This window comes from Triticum aestivum, chromosome 5D, assembly GCF_018294505.1.
Source record: "Triticum aestivum cultivar Chinese Spring chromosome 5D, IWGSC CS RefSeq v2.1, whole genome shotgun sequence".
Classification (NCBI taxonomy): domain Eukaryota; kingdom Viridiplantae; phylum Streptophyta; class Magnoliopsida; order Poales; family Poaceae; genus Triticum; species Triticum aestivum.
The window spans coordinates 569,388,544-569,401,178 of NC_057808.1; positions in this window are offsets into that span (position 1 = coordinate 569,388,544).

The following is a 12,635-nucleotide window of genomic DNA, read 5'->3' on the forward strand; positions in this document are numbered from 1 at the left end:
TTCTTACTTTAGATAGATACTTGTCTAATTTTCTTACTATTGTATTGCTTGTTATTATATAGTGCGATGGTTTTGGTATCCGCCCCCGTCGGCCCTCGTCCTGTCTGTGACTTGGATGTGGTATATATTATCTTTATAACTATTGGTTCATTTATTGTTTATGAAAATTATGCCGACCAACGTGACATAGATTTTATTTATCTAGGAGGTATGTGAACTGGAAATTCCAACCGACCCTATTGTCGAGAGGTTAAATTTAGTTGAAGAAGAAAACAATTTCTTGAAGGAAAAAATAAAAAAAATTGAGGAGGAGAAGATGATATTGGAGTTGCATGTTGCGGATGTCGTCGATGATCACAAGATCAAGATGGATGCAATGCGCTTGAAGATTAGAAAGATTAGAAAATATGCCATTCATACCGAGGCTTGGTATCATTATGCCGTTGGATCAATTGTTACCTTGGTTGCGATTATGATCGCATTTGTTTTCGCATTGAAATGTTTTACATAGTTTCAATGTATGGTTTAATTAATTAGATGCTCTGGAGAGCTATATGTTGTTAGATGAGAACTATGTATGTACTTTGGTTTTAATGTGATGATGAACTTCTATTAATTTGGTCACTTAATTATCTATTCATGATGTTCTGTAATGGTTTTTGACACACTTAATTATATATAATGCACGCAGATGAACCGGCAATGGATGTACGGTGACAGACACACCTCCGAGTACATTAAGGGCGTGCATGATTTTCTCGAAGTGGCTGAGGCAAACAAGCAGAATGGTTTTATGTGTTGTCCATGCCCTAAATGTGGGAATACGAAGTCTTACTCTGACCGGAAAATCCTTCACACCCACCTGCTTTACAAGGGTTTCATGCCACACTATAATGTTTGGACGAGGCACGGAGAAATAGGGGTTATGATGGAAGACGGCGAAGAAGAAGAGGACGATGACAACTATGTGCCCCCTGAATACGGTGATGCTGCAACGGGGGAAGCTGCTGAAGATCAAGAGGAACCAGACGATGTGCCCAATGATGCTGCAACGGGGGAAGCTGCTGAAGATCAAGAGGAACCAGTGCCCGATGATGATGATCTCCGCCGGGTCATTGTCGATGCAAGGACGCAATGCGAAAGTCAAAAGGAGAAGCTGAAGTTCGATCGCATGTTAGAGGATCACAAAAAAGGGTTGTACCCCAATTGCGAAGATGGCAACACAAAGCTCGGTACCGTACTGGAATTGCTGCAGTGGAAGGCAGAGAATGCTGTGCCTGACAAAGGATTTGAGAAGCTATTGAAAATATTGAAGAAGAAGCTTCCAAAGGATAACGAATTGCCCGACAGTACATACGCAGCAAAGAAGGTCGTATGCCCTCTAGGATTGGAGGTGCAGAAGATACATGCATGCCCTAATGACTGCATCCTCTACCGCGGTGCGTACAAGGATCTGAACGCATGCCCGGTATGCGGTGCATTGCGGTATAAGATCAGACGAGATGACCCTGGTGATGTTGACGGCGAGCCCCCCAGGAAGAGGGTTCCTGCGAAGGTGATGTGGTATGCTCCTATAATACCACGGTTGAAACGTCTGTTCAGAAACGAAGAGCATGCCAAGTTGATGCGATGGCACAGTGAGGACCGTAAGAAAGACGGGAAGTTGAGAGCACCCGCTGACGGGTCGCAGTGGAGAAAAATCGAGAGAAAGTACTGGGCTGAGTTTGCAGCTGACCCAAGGAACGTATGGTTTGGTTTAAGCGCGGATGGCATTAATCCTTTCGGGGAGCAGAGCAGCAATCACAGCACCTGGCCCGTGACTCTATGTATGTATAACCTTCCTCCTTGGATGTGCATGAAGCGGAAGTTCATTATGATGCCAGTTCTCATCCAAGGCCCTAAGCAACCCGGCAACGACATTGATGTGTACCTAAGGCCATTAGTTGAAGAACTTTTACAGCTGTGGAATGGAAACGGTGTACGTACGTGGGATGAGCACAAACAGGAGGAATTTAACCTGCACGCGTTGCTGTTTGTAACCATCAACGATTGGCCCGCTCTCAGTAACCTTTCAGGACAGACAAACAAGGGATACCACGCATGCACGCACTGTTTAGATGACACTGAAAGTATATACCTGGACAAATGCAGGAAGAATGTGTACCTGGGCCATCGTCGATTTCTTCCGACCAACCATCAATGTCGAAAGAAAGGCAAGCATTTCAAAGGCGAGGCAGATCACCGGAAGAAGCCCGCCATGCGTACCGGTGATCACGTACTTGCTATGGTCAATGATTTACACGTAATCTTTGGAAAGGGTCCCGGCGGACTAGCTGTTCCGAATGACGCTGAGGGACACGCACCCATGTGGAAGAAGAAATCTATATTTTGGGACCTACCCTACTGGAAAGACCTAGAGGTCCGCTCTTCAATCGACGTGATGCACGTGACGAAGAACCTTTGCGTGAACCTGCTAGGCTTCTTGGGCGTGTATGGGAAGACAAAAGATACACCTGAGGCACGGGAGGACCTGCAACGTTTGCACGAAAAAGACGGCATGCCTCCGAAGCAGTATGAAGGTCCTGCCAGCTACGCTCTTACGAAAGAAGAGAAAGAAATCTTCTTTGAATGCCTGCTCAGTATGAAGGTCCCGACTGGCTTCTCGTCGAATATAAAGGGAATAATAAATATGCCAGAGAAAAAGTTCCAGAACCTAAAGTCTCATGACTGCCACGTGATTATGACGCAACTGCTTCCGGTTGCATTGAGGGGGCTTCTACCGGAAAACGTCCGATTAGCCATTGTGAAGCTATGTGCATTCCTCAATGCAATCTCTCAGAAGGTGATCGATCCAGAAATCATACCAAGGCTAAGGAGTGATGTGGCGCAATGTCTTGTCAGTTTCGAGCTGGTGTTCCCACCATCCTTCTTCAATATCATGACGCACGTCCTAGTTCATCTAGTCGACGAGATTGTCATTCTGGGGCCCGTATTTCTACACAATATGTTCCCCTTTGAGAGGTTCATGGGAGTCCTAAAGAAATATGTCCGTAACCGCGCTAGGCCAGAAGGAAGCATCTCCATGGGCCATCAAACAGAGGATGTCATTGGGTTTTGTGTTGACTTCATTCCTGGCCTTAAGAAGATAGGTCTCCCTAAATCGCGGTATGAGGGGAGACTGACTGGAAAAGGCACGCTAGGAGCGGACTCAATAATATGCAGGGACGGGCATTCTTGGTCTCAAGCACACTACACAGTTCTACAGAACTCTACCTTGGTGACCCCGTATGTCGATGAACACAAGAACAGTCTGCGCTCCAAACACCCGGAGCAGTGTGACGACTGGATTACATGTGAACACATCAGGACTTTCAGCAGTTGGTTGGAAACACGTCTCAGAGGTGACACCACTGTTTGTGATGAGTTGTACTCGTTGTCCAGGGGACCATCTTCGACTGTATTGACTTACAAAGGATACGAGATAAATGGGAATACATTTTACACGATCGCCCAAGATCAAAAGAGCACCAACCAAAACAGCGGTGTCCGCTTTGATGCAGCAACCGAGAGGGGAAAGGACACATATTATGGTTACATAATGGACATATGGGAACTTGACTACGGACATGATTTTAAGGTCCCTTTGTTTAAGTGCAAATGGGTCAATCTGTCAGGAGGCGGGGTACAGGTAGACCCACAGTACGGAATGACAACAGTGGATCTGAACAATCTTGGGTACACTGACGAACCGTTCGTCCTAGCCAATGATGTGGCACAGGTTATCTATGTGAAGGACATGTCTACCAGACCGAGAAAAAGAAAAGATAAGGAAGCGAATACATCATACGATGAGCCAAAGCGCCACATAGTTCTTTCAGGAAAAAGGGACATTGTGGGAGTGGAGGGCAAGACAGACATGTCTGAAGATTATGAAAAGTTTCATGAAATTCCTCCCTTCAAAGTCAAGGCTGACCCAAGCATCCTGATAAACGATGAAGATTATCCATGGTTACGGCGCAATAAGCAAATGACACAAGCGAAGAAAAAGTGAAGACTTTCTCCCGCAACTATTATGATGATACCATGCCAACTTTGTAACAGACGAGTATGATACCATTGTCCGTTTTGTACACGAAGTGCATCCAGTTTTTGCCGTAACCCTCTCAACTTTCTTGCACATGCTATGTGGATGAAATGATGATACCATGCCAACTTTCAACCTTTTCAGAGTTCATTTGAAATGCTTTTCAATTTCAGGGTCTTATAGCTCAAAATAATCAATAAATGCATGAAAAATAACAAATGAAGTCAGAAAGGGTTGAAAATTGATGATGTGGCTTTGAATGGTGCATTTTGAACACACAAAAAGTCAGGAGTTCAAATAAGTTTTAAAAATGAAATCCCTTTGTAACAGACGAGTTTCCGTATGAAATCCTGATACTTCGAAAGAGATTGTCCGTTTTGTACACGAAGTGCATCCAGTTTTTGCCGTAACCCTCTCAACTTTCTTGCACATGCTATGTGGATGAAATGATGATACCATGCCAACTTTCAACCTTTTCAGAGTTCATTTGAAATGCTTTTCAATTTTAGGGTCTTATAGCTCAAAATAATCAGTAAATGCATGAAAAATGGTGCATGAAAAATAACAAATAAAATAAATAAGTAATTAGAAACAAAATAATATAAACTTTAATAAAATATATAAGTAGAAACAAAATAAAATAAACTTTAATAACATAAATAAAATTTATGAAACTAAAATTATCAAAGTATTTTCTGTTCAAAACATTATAAGCAACCTCTAATATTATTGAAACTAAAATTATATAAAATTGATGCAACTAAAATTATCGAAGTATTTTTTGTTTAAAATCATTGAAAGCAAAAAGAATTTTCATAAAGAACTTTTTTTGTTAGAAACTTTAATAGCAAAAAGAATTATCATAAAGTAAAATAAATAAGTAATTAGAAACAAAATAAAGTAAAATAAATAAGTTTTTTGTTGTAAGTAGAAACAAAACAAAATAAATAAAGCTAAAAAGAAAACAAAAAAACAGGCAAAAAAATAAAAATTATGCCACCTACTGGGCCACCACGGCCTGAATACGACTAGAAACCCATCCATGGGCCAGGATTCAGGCCCGCAGAAGGCCTAGTAGGCCCACAGGCATGTACAGAGAGGTTAGGCCCGTAAGCCTGCTTTAGAGAGGAGCTCGACAGCTCAGGCGCACCGCACCTTATAAACAGGTGCGGCTCTCTCTCAGCTAGCGAGGTGGGACTAAACTCCCACCACCACGCTGCTGTGCAAGGCTTTCCGTCCCGGTTGGTCGCACCAACCGGGACTAAAGGGGGCCTTTGGTCCCGGTTGGCGGCACCAACTGGGACCAATGCCCCCCCTTTAGTCCCGGTTGGCGGTCGGTCCCGGTTGGTGGCACCAACCGGGACTAAAGGGGGCCTTTGGTCCCGGTTGGCGGCACCAACCGGGACCAATGCCCCCCCTTTAGTCCCGGTTGGTGCCGCCAACCGGGATCAAAGGCCGCCGCTTCCCGCCCTTTGGGCTGCTGAAAAGAGACCTTTGGTCCCGGTTGGTGGCACAAACCGGGACTAAAGGGGTCATTGGTCCCGGTTGGTGCCACGAACCGGTACCAATGCCCTGGATATATAAGCAAACACTTAGCAGTTTCGACCAAATCCATCACTTCTTCACCCCCGACGCCCCTGCTCCTCCTCGCGGTCGCCGCCCGACGCCCCTGCTTCACGTTGCCGTTGCCACCGCCACCGACGCCGTCAGGCTGCTCGACGTCGCCGTCGCCGCCGCCGCCGACGTCGTCAGGCTGCTCAACGTCGCCGCCGCCGCCGCTTTCGCCCTCTGCCCCGACGCCCCTGCTCCTCCGAGTCGCCATCGCCGCCCTCTGCCGTCGCCGTCGCCCCTGCTCCACCGTGCCCCGCCGCCCCCTGTGAGCACCAGCCTGCTCCCGCGCCCCTTCCCTGTCCCGCGCCTCTACGCCCCGCCCCGCCGGCGCCGGCGCCGGCCCCTCCGCCGTGCCCCTCCGCCCCTGCGCGGTGCACTTAGAAGTTTTTACATGTTTTTTAGATTATTTTAGTTTATGTTTAGTTTAGTTTTAAGATTAGGAAAATTTCAGAAGTGTAGTAATATTTATTTAGATGTGTAGTTAATTTAGATGTTGTAATTTGTTCATAAAAATTGTGCACTTTGTATAGAAACTTTATTGTTTTCATATGTACAAAAATGTAGAGTGAAAACGAAAACAAACATATAAGAAAAAACAAAGGAAAAAATGAAGAAGGAAAAGAAAATAGCCCGGCCCGGCCACCACCGCATTTTCATGAAGTGTTTCCACCGAGTCCACGTCGCACCGATCGAGCACCCGCGGCGAAGCAAGTCTTTTTTTAAGGTAGTTCTTTGTTAAAGTGAGGGGGTACGTCGGACATTACATGAGGCGGGGGGGGGTCGGACATGACATGACGGGGGGCGTCGGAGAAAATAAGAAGAGGGAAGAAGAAGAAAAAAAAGGAAATCTTCCACTCCTCTATTCCTTCTTCTTCTCCTCTTTTTTTCTTCTTCTTTTTTATCGGGAATGAGGGTGTCGAGGATCGCCGAGCGGTCGAGGGTCGGGAACTAGGGCGGAGGGTCGAGGGTCACCGAGGGGTCGAGGTTCGTCGAGGGTTCGAGGTGCGAGGGTCGTCGAGGGGTCGAGGGTCAAGGAACGCTGAGGGGTTTTGTTGAATCCTTTGACACTACCTAGACAAACGTGAAGCTTTGCCGAGGCCACCCCAAACCCGGGAGAAGCTAGGTCTACGTTTGCCACTAATATATCCACCTGCTTCATGTTTAGAAAACTGTATATATGTATGTATGTTCTCTGTGTATATATGTTCATATATGCAAAAGTTAGATTTTTAGAAAAGTGAGCACCCCCTCTCGACCGTGATAATTTATACCACGGGAGCACCCCCCGGCCCTCTCGCTCGACCAAAACTCTCGAGGGCACCCAAAGCCTAGAAAAAACCGATGTCGGTCTCCTACCCCCTCCCGTCGCGCCCCTACCCTTGAAGCGTTGTCGAGGCCACCCCAAACTCGGAATATGCTAGGTCTACGTTTGCACTAATATATCCACCTGCTGTCATGTTTGTGTAATAATTGCCATGTTGTAATATTTGCAGAAACAATGGAGCATGGACGAGACGAGGAAGCAGAAGTGGTGTTGGGGGACATAATCTTAGCCGGAGGTGATGTCTTGTCGTATCTTAATGACAATGATGGTCTGGAAGAACAGGGTGAAGAAGCAGGCTACGGTGATCGAAGAGTGGAGGAGGAAAGATATGATTATGATGGCTTCGGTGACCCAATGCTGGTGCAAGAAGGAGCCCGTGGTGACGGCTCCGGTGACCAAACAGAGTCCGGCCAGGTAAATATATTAGTTAAGCCTGTGCTAACTAGCTAATTGATGGATTCATTGTTTTTGTATGTACACATATTAATTAACTCTCGTCTTTCTTCTTTTTTCTAGCCCTCCGGATCGAGCACAACTTCGGTAAAGAGACGAGGCCCGAAGAGAAAGTTGCGCTCGGATGAAAGGTTTGAGATCACAGCAATCGCGCGCGACGGCCAACCGATTGAACCCATCCAGACAAAGGAAGCATTTGCTGGTCAGTGTGGGGTTCTTGTTAGGGACAAGATCCCGATCAGCATCCACCAATGGTGTAAGCCTAAGAAGGAAGACCCTGAGGTGTCTTATGTCAATGATATGCAGAAAGATGATCTTTGGACTGAGCTGAAGGCAAATTTCACCCTACCGCCAGAGGAGGATCCGGAGAAGCCAGTTAAAGAGCAATTAATCAAGTCTCATGCTCTTAAGAAGATGGCAGATCTATTCAGGAGGTGGAAGAATGAGCTGAAAACGTTTGTCGACAAAGAAGAGACACCAGAATTCATCAGCAAATATGAGAAGATCAGAGATCACTGGCCCGCATTTGTGGCCCACAAGACATCGGAAAAGAGTAAGAAGTTGTCAGCGACAAACAAGATAAATGCTGCGAAGAAGAAGCTTCACCATCGCACGGGGTCAGGTGGCTACCTCAAAGCCCGGCCTAAGTGGGCCAAGGCTGAGAATGTTCTGCTTAATAAAGGGATCATACCAGAGACAATGAACTGGCCAGACTGTTGCTGGACTTGGTTCTTTGGGGCTGGCGGAAAATTGGATCCTGTATCAGGGAGGTGCGTTTGGACGGACGAGGTTTTGAGAATACCAGTCAAGAGGCTTCAACACTATATCGATGCAGCGCAGCAAGGGATGTTCGTTCCAGACAGAGAGAAGGACGAGCTCACCATGGCCCTCGGGAATCCTGAGCACCCTGGACGGACAGGAGGCACGCCGGGCTCCATTCCGTGGAAGGCTGGTTTTCCGGATGCAGGTGGTTACAAAAGCCAGGAGAGGAAGAAAAAAATGGAGCAGACCCAAATTTAGAAGCTGCACGAAAGGGTTCAAGTTCTAGAGGAACGAAACGGCAATCGACATGCCGAAACTACCCCCCAAGCTACCCCGCCATCTCAGCGGAGAAGCAACGTGGCTTCCACCGAGCTGCTTCAGCCGGAGCATGTCTTGACGGCTCCTGCTAGCTACCCCGTGGATGCTATCACGGAATCTCAACATTGCCACCTTATGACGCAATGGATGAAATTCAAAGTCAAGGCGGCTGTTGGCTCTGTGTTACCTACTGAACCTGGCGCAACCTACCACTGCCGGCCGATTCCAGAAGGATATGCTAGGGTGATGGTGGATGAAATAATGGACGGATTTGAGGACCTCGAGCTTGACCACCCTACCGGTGAAGGGGAGACTCGGCTGGGTCCTGCTCTGAAGACTCCATGCCTATGGCGGAAGGAGCTCATCAACCTTCCGAACTGGACGCCTCCGGCAAGTAAGGGCACTCCGCATCCTCCTCCGCCTCCTCCTCCGGCGAGTGATCAGGGCACTCAGCCTCCTTCTCTGGCGCGTGCCGGCACTCCGCCTCCTCCTCCGGCGAGTGATCAGGGCACGCAGCCTCCTTCTCCGGCGCGTGGCGGCACTCCGCCTCCTTCTCCGCCTGCGCCGGCGCGCCTGAGCAGCAAACCTCCTCCTTCTCCGCCTCGTCAGCAAGGGTGGAAGAGACCCGCCGCCGCTCCGGCTGCTCCGGCGCGTCGTAGTCCTTCTCCTCCGCCTCGTAAGCAAGGAAAGAAGACAGCCGCAGCCGCTCCGTCTGCTCTGCCGGCGTCTAGAAGTACAACCAGAGGCAGGAGGCAATACAGATTCGGTCCTTCTCTGAAGACTCCAGAGAAGTTACCATACAAGAGGACCAAGGAGGAAACCACGAAGATCGTGCGAGCCGAAGTGACGAACTTCTTTGAAGGGGTGAAAGCAAAGAAACATCCACCTCCGGAGGAGAAGGTAGATCCGGTGAAAGCGAATCACACTCTGGCTGCCCTAACAAAACCACCAAAGTCTCCGCCAAGAGGCAACTATGAGCACATTATTGCAAAGACATTTGCCGAAGCGGAGCGGTCGGGAAGTACTGTCAGTGATCAAAGGTTAAAAGAACGATGAGCTGGGAAAAAAATTGCCCAGCTCCGCGAACAAGCGAACCAATCGTGCCCCCCGCTCAAGGTGTCTAGCGACATCGTCGCTAATGATCCAAGGATGGTGCCCGGTTATAGCAATCTTGGAGATTACCTGCCCGACGATGTACATTATGATTTCTTGGAGGTGGACGAACACAAATACCATTATGGGAAGCCTCTCGTCAAAGATGAAAAATCTCTAACAACGATGATGCGAAGATTACATGATTGGTACATGAAAACCTGCACAGAGTCTGGGGGGAGGAATACTTTGACGCTGAGAGTTAAAGAGGAGCATGACCTCATTGGAATTGAACTGTTGAATGTTCCATTTGAGGAGTTCTTCTAGTTTTTCAATCAAAAGGCCCTCGATAAATCAAGGTCACTTGCTACTGTCTGTAAGTAGTACTACTTCTGTCATTAAGTCTCTATATAGGTCAGCTCTTTCATTGCATGTATTTATAATTATCCTCACTATATTTTGCGGATTGAAGATCGCCGAATTGAAGAAAAAACAAATCGGTGATATTGGGTTCCTTAACACAAATCTCATAGATGCAACTGAGGTTAAATATCATGCCGAAAATACCGAGGCGAACTTGCTACGATCGTTGGTAAAAAATGAAAACAAAGATATAATACTCTTTCCTTACAACTTCAAGTGAGTGTTACTGTCTTGTGCATATTCGGTTTCCCTTATTAGTCCAGGTTATAGTAATGTAATTGATGACTTATGCATGCGTGCACAGCTTCCCCTATATTCTCCTAGAGATTAAGCTTGAGCAGGGAGTAGTAACCATCTTAGACTCGAGACGAAAAGATCCCCAGGACTATGCGGACATGACACAAATGCTCGAGAAGTAAGTTAAATTGATCATTATCCACCATATCAGCAACTTTGTTCATTTCCTGATATCAAGTAATTGTTTTCTTTGTCTGGCAGGGTTTGGAGAAATTCACCAAAAAAGCTCCGGGACTGCCGAAGAAGCTGCAATTTAGACACCCGAAAGTATGTACTATAGTAGCATGTTCCGCGCATCTCCTAGTGATTCAAGCGATAGTTTCATCAATACCATTTAGCATGCTTGCTTATCAGTTTGATTGACCTCTATTTCTTGTAAAGTGGTTATGGCAGGAACAAGGGAATGATTTCCGTGGATACTACGTTTGCGAGTCCATCCGCCACACGAGCTGTGAGCGGGGCTAGTCTGATGAACAGTATGAAGTGCGTAAGCAATCATATTCACAATTTTATTTTATTACCATCATTTGTGTTGAGTTTCATTTATTCAAATTAGATCTTTCGGATGCGGGATGAACTCCTAGCACTAGATCGTATGCGAGCAATTCAAGAGGAATTGGCGGCATTCTTCCTTGACCACGTGACCGCTGAAAACGGAGAATACTATGTGGACCCTGTGTTCTTACAATTTAATTAGGAGATTATATTGTAAGAGATAATTATTGTATATATGTAGCCGGTAGTGTCGGATAGATATACGAGAACTTGTTGTTCGACCAATCTCTCGGAGAAGGAGAGGTGGTCGATATCACTTCTCTCTGTATGCATATGTTCATGACGATCTTCTGTTTCCTTCATTTGCTTACTAGCTAGCGTGTCTAGTCCTCTCTATACGTATATAGTACGTAGCGTCGACCAAGCACGGAGATAAGAGAGGACACTTCTCTCTATTAATTAGCTAGCTACCACAATATATGAAACACCTAAATTAACCCCCCAAAACCCCCAACCCCCCCCCCTTCAAAAAAACAAAAACCCCAGCCCCTGAAATGCTGACGCGTGGATGCCTATTGGTCCCGGTTAGTGCCACCAACCGGGACCAAAAGGCCCTCCTGCCTGGGCTCGCCGCACCGGCCACGTGGAGGCCCATCTGTCCCGGTTCGTGTAAGAACCGGGACTAAAGCGTTAGGGCATTAGTAACGACCCTTTAGTCCCGGTTCAAAAACCAGGACAAAAGGCCCTTACCAACCGGGACAGATGACCCTTTTCTACTAGTGCTGGTACTTGCTTCACAAACATCTCCTCTGGACAGAAACTTGCAAAAATTCTAGAGGAATAATGGCTTGATGAACCATGCCCAAAATGGGTGGAGGTAGGTTATATGGATAATAGAAGGCCTAGAAAAAATTGGTAGCCATAATCCAGCAAGATAAAATATACTTGCTTCACAAACAAAAATTTTGGACAGATCAAAGAATTGAAGATGAGCTCACATGGAGGCATGACATGAGCTCTACTTTGGTGGAGGGCTATGATATGATGATATGAGGGATCATACAAAATGGCAACTCATCTGGATATGCCTAGCTTGCACCTCCTTCACAAAGCTTCTTTCTGGATAGAAACTTTGGAAAATCATAATTAAATAATTACTAGGCAAATGAGGTTGCATTTTGGCATGTGGCAATGATATGGACATGAAAAGGTGTCCAAGGAGTCTGAGGTCAATTGGGAAAAGGAAAATAACACTTGCTTCACAATGTACCATTTAGGGCAGAATAGGAAATGAATTATTTGAGCATGATGATAAACATGACAAATGAAATATTTTGCCATATTTGAGAAAGATATGACCCAAACAATTTATGAGAATTATTTGGGAATTTTAGGAGTGATGTAAATAAAGGTTGCTTCACAACCTAGGGCAATTTGAGTTATTCCTTTAATAGAAAAGGAATATTCCTGATAAAAAGAATATTGGGATTTGGGCTAGGATGAAAATGACAGGGTCTAGGGAAGGATTTGGGAATGGCAAGCCACTCTGGAAACAAAGAAGAGAGCATCTTCTTCTGTTTCCAGACCACAAAGCCACGGAAAAAGAAAACTCAAGCAAAAACCTCAGAAAAACAAAAGAAAAAGAAAGGGCCAAAAATCAGGCTGTCACAAACCTTACCCCCTTAAAGAAATCTCGTCCTCGAGATTTGGTTGCTCAGGGAACAAGTATGAAGATACTGACTTAAGGAAACCGTTTCCAACTCGGGTATCCTTTTT